This window comes from Nilaparvata lugens, unplaced genomic scaffold, assembly GCF_014356525.2.
Source record: "Nilaparvata lugens isolate BPH unplaced genomic scaffold, ASM1435652v1 scaffold6198, whole genome shotgun sequence".
Classification (NCBI taxonomy): domain Eukaryota; kingdom Metazoa; phylum Arthropoda; class Insecta; order Hemiptera; family Delphacidae; genus Nilaparvata; species Nilaparvata lugens.
The window spans coordinates 2796-17918 of NW_024091958.1; the positions used below are offsets into that span (position 1 = coordinate 2796).

General features: G+C 32.7%; 1 long non-coding RNA gene across 1 annotated transcript; it reads left to right on the forward strand.

Moving 5' to 3' along the window:
- Nucleotides 1-3225: 3225 nt before the first annotated feature.
- On the forward strand, nt 3226-13662 carry LOC111056622. The gene is made up of 3 exons (XR_005573967.1): nt 3226-3550; nt 7481-7546; nt 13535-13662. It is a non-coding gene; the product is annotated as an uncharacterized LOC111056622 (long non-coding RNA).
- Nucleotides 13663-15123: the final 1461 nt, after the last annotated feature.

Genomic DNA, 15123 nt, shown 5'->3' on the forward strand with positions numbered 1-15123 from the left:
ACATCGGGGCACCGAGCTTCGCTCGTTATTTTTATTTATTGATAAACAGAACACAATTCTCTAAAATGATCGTGTTTATATTTCACAGCTGGCTATGTGTCAGCTTATGAATTTCGGGAATGCGATATTTTGATTTTCCACAGAATCACTCGCTCACTTTTTACTATCTACAGACGTCGAAAGTCTCAGCTGTTTCAGACAAGGATGAATTATCCTTTCAATGTCATTCAGCGAGTTTTCCCAAGGATGAGACCTAGTGCGATCGAATTTTTATATCATAAACCTACCATGTTCCAAATTTCGTGAAAATCGTTAGAGCCGTTTTCGAGATCTGTTGAACATAAATAACCAGATATAAAAATATAAACAGATATACAGAAATTGCTCGTTTAATATAATGGGATATGATATGATATTCATGATAGAGAACAGAGCAGACGACCAAACACAAGCGGTGTCTATACTTGCATATTTAGCGCTAACCTTTCGCTATAAAACAAAGTTAGGCCACAAAGGCGAATCAGCTGATGAAAAATCTTCAAGGTACGTGAGCATTTGCTCAAGAGTAATTTTTCTCCATTGAATTTTTATTCTTGTAGGGAAATCCCTGTCCTTTTTAAGAATAGTTTCTCTCAATTAATTTTTATTCTTGTGGGAAAATCCATGTTCTTTTCGAGAAAAGTTTTCTCGATTAATTTTTATCCTTGTAGAGAGATTATTATTATTTATGGTAAATTTATGGTATTATTTTAAAGCCCAATCCTTTTCCTAGAGAACTCAGGTTCAGCTTGAGAACGTCCTTGTTGAAGTCACAGACTGCAACGCTTCCTGCTCTCAGGTACAGCTTGAGAACGTCCTTGTCGAAGTTCCCTGACTGCGACGCTTCCTGCTCTCAGGTGCAGCTTGAGAACGTCCTTGTCGAAGTCCCCAGACTGCGACGTCCTTTCTCTTACTTTCTCTTCACTTTCCCTATTCTAAAATCCTTCTAGCTCTCAGGTACAGCTTGAGGACTTCCTCACCGAAGTTTCTAGACTGCAGCATCCTTTCTCTTACTTTCTCTCCACTTTCCTTATTCTAAAATCCTTCTAGCTCTCAGGTACAGCTTGAGGACTCCCTTGCCGAAGTTCCCAGACTGCGGCATCCTCTCTCTTTCTTCCTCTTAACTTTTCCTACCCTGTTTAGCACGAGATCTCAGTTCCAGACTAGAGATCGTTCCCGTCGCGGTCCTCAGACCAGCGAGAGGTGTAGGAAAACCTTGTGTAGAGCAGGATCTCAGTCACAGATCAGAGATCGACCCAGTCGCGGTCCTCAGACCAGCGAGAAGCTTAGGAGAATCCTTGTAAACCCTTCCCTATCCTCTCATAATAGTCGACATACTGACTATTAATTTAAAAGCGTTTCGGACGATTGAGAGTGATTCCCATACCCTTAAGGGCAGTCACAGATTGGCCCTTATAACCGGCGCGCAGACACCAGATTAGCGCGGAAATCCTGTTTAGCAGTTTCAGAATTGCTGAAAACCATTTCGCAGCTGCAGGCTCGCGATTCAGAAATCCGACACCCGAAACCTCATCCTCCAAACTTCAATTATCATAAAATTGAAATAGATATACTATGTTTAGCTAGCAGGTCCAGCCTGCTGAGAGCTAGAGTGCAATTCTCAGATTGCGGATTATTGAGCAGATATTTATTTGCTGTAGAGAATAATAATCTTATTATTGATTCTCTGTTCCCTATACCCTATACCGTATACCTCATACCCTGCATCCTATTCTCTATAGCTTACACCCTATACCGTGCCCTATTTAACTAAATCTTAAATACTACTAAGAACTCCATAGTTCCGTCATACCTTTACCCTATAGCTCTCACCTTAAACCCCATAGAAAAACCACATCCCGGGGTGGCAGGTACAGCTTGCTCGCCGTCAATTCGCAGTTGGTTCAGATTGCGTACTACCTTTATAAATAGAATTATTGGTAGGGATCTGATAGTCAGATCCGTCTCCTTGTATAGGGTTATCTTAATCTCCTTTAACACCCACCCTGTATTCCAAAGGCCGAGGGCCGAATCGGCCAGCAACGGCACGGGCAAACACTCTTCCCCTGAAATTAAAAATCTCGCGAAAGAAGCAGAGGGTAAAGAATCAGGATAGAGGGAGAAGTGTAGGTCCGGTAACTCCACCTGTCAGTACGGCTACTGACCCCGACCCATATCCGACTGTAGCTAGTCCGCGTTGTAGCAATACTTCGCAATTATTAGGAAACCTAGAGGGTGGAATAAGGTATTCTAATAACTTATTCATCATCTTCTTCTATTATTATATTATATGATTATTTATTTCATCTTCTGTAAGTTCTTATAATTACTCATATTGAATAATTTATTGTTTTAGCAACTCTCACCTGCGCACAGGATTTTCCTTTCAGTTGATTGGTTTCTTATATTTTTGCTGAATTTTTTTTCGTACATTTATTGTATTGAAGAAACAATAAAGAATTTTTGATTTGATTTTGATATTTTTATTTAATTTTGTTGAGGGTGATGCCCACATGAGCTTTAGGCTTGTGCGTGGGTAACGAGACTGATGATTATGAGATAATATGAGTGGATTTACAGTTTCAGGTGGGCTCCGAACCGCCGAGAAGCGATTTCACAACTCATGAATCATATTCAGAAGAATTGGTTAAAGCGGTCACCCTTCCAACGGGAGTATCAGGCGCATGTTACTTAACTCATCTAAGCGATAGCTTATCAGCGCGAGCACTGAGTCAAGCCCTCCCTTAATAATAAAATACATACATAATAAAAATAATAATCATACATATTTTCTCATTTATATAATATTTTGATTTTCAATAACATAGCCTACACATGAAATAAATAATAAGTAATCATACATATTTTCTCTTTTTCATAATAGACCTATTTTTTGATTTTCAATAGCATTTCAATTTTATTTTAATATTCTTACTTCTTCATTGTACCTCTTAAATATTTATAATGAATTATTGTGTTATAGAAGTAATTTTTGGGAGACCTCCTTTTTGTTTCCATGTATCCATAAATGAATAATATGGAATAAATATTTTATAAACATGGTATTAGAAAAGTTATCAAATGATTGAACAGTCTGACTCACTAATTAGGAAGTAGCTATCACTTATTTCTTTCCAGTAGATTGGAAATTCCGTTAAGACATTGTGCATTCAGTATGATAAATAAAATCTATGGGAGATAACTGTGATATCATACAACAAGCATTTGCATGAATTTGTTATTTATAGGAACGTGCAATATGAGGTCTAATTTTAGAAGCACTATGCCTTGAAGGAATCTCCGATCTTCGGCAAAGGATCGATAATGCGGTTGATAGCTACTTTCTAATTAGTTAGTCAGACTGTTCAATCATTTGATAAGGTCTCATTGAACTAGCCTTCTAGTATCAACTAGTTTATTGATGGGTGAGGATAGTACCTACCAACTGCAACCACTGTTCGAATTGGATCAATACTTTGGAAGTCTTTTGATTTGAATTCAATATATTTAGGTGAGTAGAGCTTCAAAAACTATTTCATTCCATTACCTACCTTTAATGCATGTAATATAATATTATGTTATGTATCATATTTAATGTTATTTTCTGCAGATTGTGTTAGGTATGTAATTGAAAGATACAAGCACATTTAACAGACAATTTATCCATCATAAAATATAAAGGAAAAAATTAGCTTAGACAAGTAAAAAAGGATAGGAAATTCACAAATGACGCTCCATCTAACGTGAAATATTCCTTCTATGTTTGGTTTTGAAGCATCAACATTTGAAAATCTATGTTGTAGAAATAATTAAAGACTGAGAATTTTGTGAACTAGGACTACAAGCCAACCTATTTTGCACTATGTGTGTAACCTTATCCAAATTTGGGAGAGGAATAGCACAAGGATACCTTATTTTTTTCTCTCCCTATCATTTTGATGATTTACTTATTGTATCAATCATAAAAAATCCATCTCAACTGAACTACTGGACTGATCAACTTGAAATTTTGTATACTACACATTTCTAATTTACCGAGAATGGTTATAGGACTAGGTATTCCAAATTCTTTAAGTTTCCAGTTTGTCAAGAGTCTTTAATCAAACCCTTGCGGAGCACGGGTTACCTGCTATATATAAAAGCGAAATGGCACTCACTCACTCACTGACTAACTGACTCACTCACTCACTCACTCACTCGCAGAACTAAAAATCTGCCGCACCAAAAACGTTCAAATTTGGTAGGTATGTTCAGTTGGCCCTTTAGAGGCGCACTAAGAAATTGTTTTCTTAACTCAATATTTTCCAAGTTCTAAGAGTTTATTGAATGTAATCATTCTATTATATTCGGTTTTTAATCAAATCAAATTCAAAATTTCTAGTTTATCCTTTTCTGGACTGAAAAGTGGACTCAAATCAATTCAAGTGGATAGCATAACCTATAATTTTTATTCATTCATAACTCTACCTTCATTGTATTATCATTCATCCCATCATCATCATCACCTAGGCTTGAAATACTTCTAGAAAGTCGCCTATGTAAAATAATAAATAATGAATATCACTTCTGTCATAGATCTCCATTATTTTGGATTCCAAAAAATAGTATTCATTCTTGAAGTAATAAAATAAGATGAAATTATCCTTTTTTAGAAATCACCTCACAATCCTTCCTAAAAAACAACAAACTTTTCAAATAAGTCCTAAACCTTTATTTGAAGCACTATGCATTTTGGGAGATTCATCCTATCCTCAGGTGAAATTCAAAATATAATGGAAATAGTGAAAGTTCATCTCTAAAAATCTGGTGTGGCGCACTCACACAACTTTCCTTGCTGTTATGAAAATTGATCACCTGACGATAGTGTTCCCGCGCATCCCAAGTCTACTATTCAAAGATTTGAGCCAGCTGGTGACAGGGCAATAACGCTGGAGACACACGAGGTCTGCTATCTCTTCATAGTGAATCATTTAATAGAATCAACAGTTGCTAACAGTTTGCAATTGGATAATCACATTTTCTCGAATTTCGAGCTTATTTTTGAATTTAGGTGAAAATGTTACTAGACATTAATTGTAGAGATTCTCATGCTCAATCTATTCCACTAGGAATTTTTTGTTTAAATTGTATCTGAAGCCTGATAATTGAGAATCTAACATCAAACTTTTCATAGATGGGGCGGGCTCCTGAAATTTTTACAGATATGGGACTAGTGGCAGTTGATAGAGCTGATCGATGAATATTTCAGGTATAACTTTAATCAAAATCGTTGGAGCCGTTTTTGAGAAAATCGTGTTTTTGACAACATTTTTGCCATTTTAGCCGCCATCTTCAATCGCATTTGATCGAAATTGTTTGTGTCGGATCCTCATATTGTAAGGACCTTACGTTCCAAATTTCAATTCACTCCGCTAATTGTGAGATGAGATATCGTGTACACAGACGCACATACACTCATACACACACACACACACACACACACACACACACACACACACACCACACACACACACACACACACACACACACACATACAGACCAACACCCAAAAAACACTTTTTTGGACTCAGGGGACCTTGAAACGTATAGAAATTTAGAAATTGGGGTACCTTAATTTTTTTCGGAAAGCAATACTTTCCTTACCTATGGTAATAGGGCAAGGAAAGTAAAAACGAGCTAATCCTTCTATATTCCCATTAATTGAAGTAGTCCTTGGTATCCATGACCATTTTATAGTTATAGGCCAACATAATTTATATAATGTTGTACATCTTATGATTTTCATATTCTATTATACTTTTGTATAATTTTGTATACTTTTTGTAATTGGTTCTATGTACCGCCGGTAGTAGTCTATGATAATATATACTATCACAAAATCTAAAATCATTTTCAGGTAGCTGTCATTTCAGCTCTTACACCATAGAATCATGCTTATAATTTGACAACATGATTATAACAAACTATTTAGAAATTTTACTCCCTCATACGTGCTGAAAATCTGATAAAATTTATTTTACTATAATTAAACACTAAATCTACATGATTGAGATAATAAAATATATTGTTTATTTAAGATACTTCTGCATTGTTGAAAAACAATCTGGCAACGTTGCGGGGCTAGAAAATGATAGCGTATTTGCTCCATTGAATGATATAAATAATGATAGCAACACCAATGTTGATCAGCATATAACGTGGACCTATAGTGAGGTGCACGTTATAATGACAGTGGATAAAGATAGAAGAATAGCGATGCCGATTCCCTGCATTAATTAATCATATTTCTACACCGTCAAAAACATAATTGGCACCGTTGTGGACCTAGAAAAGGATAGTAACACCGGCTTTGTTGAATGATAGACAAGGATAGCAGAACCAAAGTTGATCAAATACTGTCATTATAACGTGGACCTCACTATAGTCACTATATAGTAGAATTCACATTGAAATGTGTGAATTTTATATAAATAACACGATCATTAATTTTCAATGCAGCACTGATTGAAAATACAAAATACATAGCTCTTGCAATAATTGAAAGATATAAATAGAAAGAAAAATCAAAAATCTCAGTATACCCTTTTTAAATTATTTAATCACCACATGTTTCAACATTGATGCCATTTTCAAGTGATATTATTATCACTTGAAACATGTTGTGATTAAATAATTCAAAAAAAGGGGTAACTACTGAGATTTTTTATTTTCTTTCTATTTATATTACGAGTAGCCCTCTACAGAAAAGAGGTGAATTGAAAGATAGATTATCTTCTTCATAAAATATAATTATAGTATCCTTGTTCTGAAATCAATAAAATAAATAAATTAAAAATATAAATTATGACAACTAGTTTCAGTAATCCGCACCTTCGGGGTTTAAAAGATAATTTTTGAAATAAAAGTTTTACTAATTAAAAGTTTTGTTACCTATTTCAAATGCCATCTCTGAGTAGAATATTTTGACTAGAATAACTTACTTTAAGATGATATTTGAAATAATGAAACTATTAGTAAAACGTTAATTTAAAATTTATTTTCAAAACCTGAAGATGGCGTGCCTCACTGAACTAGTTGTCATAATTTATGTTCTTCATCTATTATTCTATTAGTTTCTAAAAAAGGGTACTATAATTATTCTATTTTATAAATGAGTTAAGTAGCCCTGAGTTAATAGGTACATTTCAAAAATATTACCTCTCTCATTCTATTAAAGAGGATGATAATAGAAGGCTTCTCCTTTTATTTGTTTCTATTATCTTCTTTAGAAATATTACAAATATTATGATTTGGATGGTAATAAACTGGCTATTTTATTTGATAATCATTTCTTGTCTTATCAGTAGTAGAATATTGATACAGCTCAGTTCAAATTCCAATATCTCTCAAGCCTTCCTTGCTGTATAGTTGGTATATTCATTGTCTGTCTTGAATTTTCCAGTGAATTACAGCAGGCCTATGATGACTGTATAACACAGCGGCTCACTTTGGATATGGTAATAACCAGGTAATGTTTCGCATTATATTATAAAACTGTCGAAAAAATAATTCCAGATCTTAATACTCAAAAATTGCGAACATAGGCCTATAACTGTTCTAGTTATAGAACAATAAATGTTCAGCTGTTCTTAGTGAGAATTTGTGTGTATTTTTGGCTTCAAAATTCATAAAATAACTTAATTAATGCAATGTGCAGTGATAATTAAGTGTAATATTTAACTATAATTTGGTGTTTTAATTTTTCTAAATTTTAAATTTGCATATCTCATATTTATTTTTGGACGAAAGTTGACCTTGAACTTCTTACAGAACAAACATAACCTATCTTTTGGATATGTACCTAATCAAAATTTGGGAATGGAATAGTTTTGGGCCAAGCCTGTTGTTCCTTCCCAATCATATTTATATGATTTGCTATTGTATCCACGTAAAAATAAATAAATAAATAACCATCCTTGGAAAATTAAGAAACTTTATGAAAAATTTCAAGTTAATCAGTTGTGTGGTTCAGATGTCATGATGTACCTATTATTGTGTATTTCCTATCCAGTTGGCCTACATATATATAGGATAAGCCAATAATTCTTTCCTTTATAGTATTATCATAGCCACCTCTAATATAGAGGTAATAAGAGGTGGCTATGGTATTATAGATAGATAGACACAACATATGAGTAGAAGATAAAGATAGAAAATAAAACCGATGAACACACAGTTTTATCAATGACTACTCAAGCAAAGTATTACAAAAAACTTGAAGGACTGAAAACTTGAAGGACTTAAAGGACGTTGAAAACTTGAAGGACTGAAAATTTGGAGTACTTAAAACCTGACAAATTTTGAACTTGACAAACTGAAAACTTGACATACTGGGATCTTGAAGAACTGAAAATAGGTCTTAAACTATCCTCAGTTTTCCAAGAATCTTTATACAAAATTTATTCCAAATCAATAAGTTTAGTAGTTCAGACAGTCATATGCTCAGTCAGTCTTCGAGTATGGAATTAGGGTGTGGGGTGGTGCATTCATAAAAAAATGAATTTTATTCAAAAGGGTATTATCTAGGCAGCCTTGGGAGTGCACAGACGATACTCTTGTCACCAACTTTTTCTGGAATTTGGAGTTATGACAGTCTGACAGCTATATATTAGAATTCTCATTAAATATGTCAGCAATCATATACAATGCATCAAACTAATTATATTTTCAGATCTGCAAAGAGATAATATATATTGTTCCTCGAACTGATTTAACTATATGCAGAAGACAATATTCAACTACACAGTAAATAAACTAATAATAAATATTATCTCTGAACATCTTATAAGAATAAAACCCTCAAAAGCACTTGGAACGAAAATTGAAAACTGGATCAAGACCGGAAATTTTATAGTCGAAATATATTTTTAATTCTAGGCATTTATCAATTCTTTATTTTAAAGTTTCATCTCATTATTCCCCCCTTTACTAACTGAAAGTTGTCTCTCAGACTAAATTCAATTTATATAATGTTATACTGTACTGTATTTCAAATTGTTGATGTATCAAAATGAATATTTGTTTAAGGAATTATATTTCATCTATGTTTATGCTATGAACTACTCCACTATCGTGTTTTTTTTGAAAGTGAATTCTAATTTTTTGTTGAAGTATTTGCTAAATTTTTGTTTCATTCACAGTTACTTTTTTTTCTATTTGTCTTAAATTGGAGTGCTTACTGAATGCTCGTTGCTAGCGCACAAACTTTGTTTTGCTGGCAACGCCAATATTATATATTAGATTATTATTTTAGTTTCAAAACTATTATTAGCTTATTATTATCTAGCTTTTGTGATTTTGTTAGTAAATTTCTAATGTATGAAACTGAATTTTGTTTTCCATGTATTTGTGAATTATTCATATGAATTTGGCAATAAATTTTGATTTGACTTGATTTGAGACGTGATGACGCAATAAATTTTGATTTGACTTGATTTGAGACGTGATGATGCTACATTCGTGTTCTTCCTATCCCTTACAAGGATAGGAAACCAACTCTTTTCTTTATAATAGATTGATTATTATTTATTTTAGAATTCTTCCCTCATTTGTATTATAGACTAGCAGGTAACCCGTGCTTAGCAAGGGTCAAGTTGAGACAAACTGAAAACTTGAAGAATTCAAAATAGGCCTAATATAACCATCCTTGAAAATTAAGAATCAATATGCAAAATTTAAAGTTAATCAGTCCAGTAGTTCAGACGTGTTGATGCGTCATATTTGAATTTCCTATCCCGTACGTGTATAATCATAGCCACCACTAATACAAGGCCCCTGCCTACGATATTGCAACGTCGCAGTGTAGGCCTAGAATCTAATAAATGATTGGTGAAAAAGATTTAAAAAAATATCAGTTGATCTTTTTCACCAATCATGTACAAAAGTAGGCTATTAGATTCTAGGCCTACACTGCGATGTTGCAATATCGTAGGCCGGGGTCTTATTGGGCATTATATTATAATCTATTTACTTTATCTAAATTATTTAAAAATTGAATCATTGAAAATATGAACAGTATAAAATAGAAATCAAAGTAAATTAAGTCAAGTACTTAAAATGATCGACTGCAATGAATGGCTAAGTATCTATAAGTTAAGATTGCGATTAATCAAATAGTCTTTTTAAAAAATAAACTTATTTGTTAACCACATATTACAATAATTTTATATCTCGCGATAGAGCTCCGTTCGCTATGTCCGCTAGCTTGGAACTGACTACTAAAAACAATTTTACCTTCCACTACAACTATGCTACATCAACAATAATGGAATGAGGAGTGCTGACTATATGAGTAATTAGCTATATAACTTATATAGATTTCCTTATATTATCATACAAATCCATATACCTACGTTTTTTCATACCTAATCATTGTACATATTCTATGTTATTCTATTCTATTATAATATTCCTCGAATATTTTTAAAAATTTCTCCATGCATGTATTATTTGTTATATTTAACAAACTATTTATTAATCTCCTACCTTCATATTTGTTACGCAGCCCTTTAGAACTTATATATATATAATCTTCACTATAATGAAGGAAAGAACTGGCTTATTAATTATTATACCATAGCCACCTCTAATACAAATGAAAGTTTCCAGATGGTTTTTGGCAATGACCTCAAATTGATACCTGGTATACCGGTACCTGGTTAAATTATTGAAAATCAATTGCTTCCAGTGAACAAACGTTTTTTAAAACTTTTATTCATACTTCTGTCACAGAATAGATCTACGGTATCTAAACTGTGCCTCTGTACTGTGATTTGATTCACCAATCTACTTTTGGTGAATTTCTCAACTGAAAATAACAATATTATTCTATAAGAATCGTTTCACTATACTGCTCTCTTATAAGATAATATATAATGTCATCTATAATTTCTAGATACGAGTCCTCATAGTGTACTTACTCCTTTTGAGTGACTATATTCTTTGGCTTATTAAATCATTTGAGACGAGACAATTTTTGGTAATTATCAACTAATTTATTGGAGCGACTTGAGATACGGTATCATATTGAACTCGCAGCAGGCGCTCAGGTTTTCCTTGCCGGCTGTGCCAACAAGTAATATTTATTTTGTTCTATTGTAAAAAACTTAAATTATTCGAATTGTATTGTATAATTTAAATTATAGTAAGTTTTATAATGTAATTTTGTTTTTGGCAAATAAATTATTATTATTATTATTATTATATTATTATTATTATTATTATTATTATTATTATTTTTATTATTATTATTATTATTATTATTATTATTATTATTTTTATTATTATTATTATTATTATTATATTATTATTATTATTATTATCATATACTAGTGATAATGGTGTATCAACCTAAAATTAGAATCTAAATATCTTTAATAAAATAATAGCCTGCTTGGGTTTGACAATATCAAGTCGTTTTTAACTAATACCAATAATATACCGAGTGATTCAAAAAGGACTTTACAACTTTGAAAATTCATACAAATCTTATTAAACAAGGTACAGAGCTGGTTTGGGTGTTGTTTGAAAGGAAACTCCCCAAGTTTTGACTGGCGTAGTCCGCTAGTGCGTGGTCGCGCCGCACAAGTTGCAGTTTCGTCAAAGATGGCTGTCTTCACTGGACCCGAGCGTGCTAGCTGTGTTTCTTGGTTGGAAGAATCAAAGTCTGCGACAACAGTTCAGCGTAAGACACCACCCCATTCAATAGTTTTGTGCAGTAAGAAGACTGACACTGTTGTACTCTTTACATCAGCGCGACTGCCGGAAGGTTAAAACAACATCAAAACCAGCTCTGTACCTTGTTCAATAAGATTTATATGAATTTTTAAAGTTGTAAAGTCATTTTTGAATCACCCGGTATTATTACATAATCTTGTCATTTATAATAATAATATCAAAGATCACTACTAATTTTCAAAATCAGTCTAAGATACTGCAATGGTATAACTATGGAGGAACTATCATCTCAAATTGTTTCCATAAATTATTTATTAGGGGCTTTGACAATATCGAATCGTTTTCATCCAATTCCAATAATATATTTCACATATTACTGAGAATACCCAGTCATTCATTTATAATAATTCATAATCTTTCCTCCACTTGTGCTGCGTTTACACCAAAGTTATCAACAAAATGTTTATTTTTCCATCCTTATAGATTCTATTAGATTGAACGGAACTTTACCATCACATATACATATGCACATCATGTGTATCTCAAGTGATGTTCAATCTAATAGAATATTTAAGGATGGAAAAATAAATATTTTGTTGATAACTTTGGTGTAAATGCAACTTTTAGGCTATTCGTGGTTTATACAAATACCTACTATAGATTATCCTGATATCATGAATGTATAATATTTATGTGTGGTAAAATTACCGTACCATCACTTGACTGTTTAAGGTGCGTAGCCTACAGACTTCTGCGCCACGAGCACGCGCATTCCACTTTCATCATCTGATGCTATGCTTACCATAGTGACGTCCACGTTATAATGGCAGTGTTTGAATATTGCTATCCTTGTCTATCATTCAACAAAGCAAATAGCGCTCTCTTTCTCGCTTTGCTCTGTTGCCAGATCGACTTTTAACAATATAGCATTAATAATTAATTAACAAAATATTTCATCTTGATTATAAAAATTCATTATGAAAAATATAATTTCTTTCTTAGTAAATTACTAGTAGTTCTGTGAACAGTAGACCTCACGCAGTATTCTCATCCACAAGTATCTGATTGAAACTATATAGACCTTATGGAAATACAGCAATAGACTGGTTTCTCCACACATCTGTGTAATCACTTGTCAGCTGATTTATGATGAATAATTCTATAGTCTGATTTTTACGGTTATATTGGCGTATGAAGGACGCTCCTTTTTCCTTTTATATTATCCTCGAAATGCAAAATTTCCAAAAAACTTGTATATACGTCGACGCGCAATTAAAAAAGGAACATACCTGTCAAATTTCATGAAAATCTATTACCGCGTTTCGCCGTAAATGCGCAACATAAAACCATTTAAACATTCAAACATAATAAACATTTAAATATTAAGTGAAATGCCAAACCGTCAACTTGAATCTTAGACCTCACTCCGCTCGGTCAAATATAATCATTTTGAACAAGGATGAACTGTTAATATAATGTATTAAATCAATTATCCTGTATCAGCTACCGTCTGTAGAAGGCATTGACAAGACAGAGGATCGGCAACATTGTTATCCTATCCACTGTCATTATAACGTGGACCTCACCATAATTTATGTATTATGGTATGCATCTCACTGTTTCTGTACAAATACAGATTATTGATATAATAAGAATAGCATCAGCTGATCAAAAGTGAAATGCACACATATGTTTGTAGCACAGAAGTCTGTTAGTATACCCTGAGGAGAGATCCAAAAAATTTATAGATAAAAGGTTCATTTATTTTTTCAATAAATAGTTGTTTCAGGTTGCACTGAGCTAGTTGAAATCTACTAACCAAGCTATCAGGAAAACTTTGAAAACTGAATGGAAAGTGAAAAATAAAAGGATACGGTGATGCAGGAAAAAGAAAAAGGAAAACCAATTCTTCAGAAAACTGGTAAGCATCAGTTTCACAGTTCTGTTATTGCATTACAAGAATAATAATACAATGTTGAAATAGTGAGATTTTATATCAAATTGGATATAATTTGATGCTTAAAAAACTACCTAATGAATAACACTGGTTTTACTCATCACTTGCTGAAGAGTGATATAAGGCCAAAAAGATAAAGATATTGCAGGGAAAAAATTGTTATAGAGTTTTAGTGTCACATCTTCTAGAACAAATATTTAGACCTATATCAAAAACTATAGTGAGGTTCACGTTATAATGGCACTATCTGTTTTGTATTGCTATCCTTGTCTATCATTTGACAAGTAGATAACATTTTCTATCTCTGCAACGTTGCCAAATAGTTTTTTAACAATGTAGAAATATAATCAATTAACACTAAAATACTCATGCAATTCCAAATTGAAAAAAATATTACTGATTCAGTAATCAGAATAGATTTACTTGACAAATGAATAGATGACTTGAAAATGGCATAAATGACCGAAACATGCTGTGATAAAATATTTTAAAAAAAGGGTACTGAGATTTTTATTTTCTTTATATTGACAAATAAAATATGATTGATCATTTTTAACAAGAATGAACAGTTTATTATTTTGAATCAGATCAGCTGCTATCTTTTAGATAAGTTTCTATTATAATGTACCATACAGTATATATTTTTCTATGTATGTATTTTTTATGCACTTACTCGGTTTGAACCGAGAAATGTCAGCTGTTCGTTTAAACCCCATTATGATAAACGTAAAAGTAAACCTGGTTTAGTTTGTTTGTTTGTTTTTAAAGCTTCCCAAAAACTCTAATCAGAGTATAGGAATTGTCAAAAATTTATAATACATACAGTATTACAAAAAAGAAGAAAAAAAAATTACACAAAGGAACCCTCTCCCCTCTCTACACACAAACTCTTCTGTGGTATAGAATACTCCAAACATCAAAAAACTTTTTAATTCCTTCTCAGTTTTAAAAATTCAACTTACATTTTATCACATATTTGGCTGCCTTGAGTAGCCTCAAGTAGTATGTTTTGTTAATCATTATTTACATTGGCCTGGAGTGATCCGTGGTCTAGTGGATAGAGTGCCTGCATAGCAGCAGAGTTCCCGGGTTCAAACCCTCTCAATACTGAAAGTTTTTTAACCAGATCACTCCCATGTTATCGGATGAGCACATTAAACTGTCGGTCCCGGCTGAAGTATGCCATCATTGACAGCTTAAATATATATTCAGGCGGTGGGACCTTCCCGCAAGGGACTCCCCAACAACAAAAGCCATACGAATTTACTTTTTTACATTGGCCTGATGTTCTTTGAAATAGAAACTGGATAATTATGATGTATTTCCAATATGGGACTTTATATTCTGTAAAGTAACTGTCAAATTTAGCTCTATAGTGAGGTCCACATTATAATGGAAGGAAGAAAAGCTAG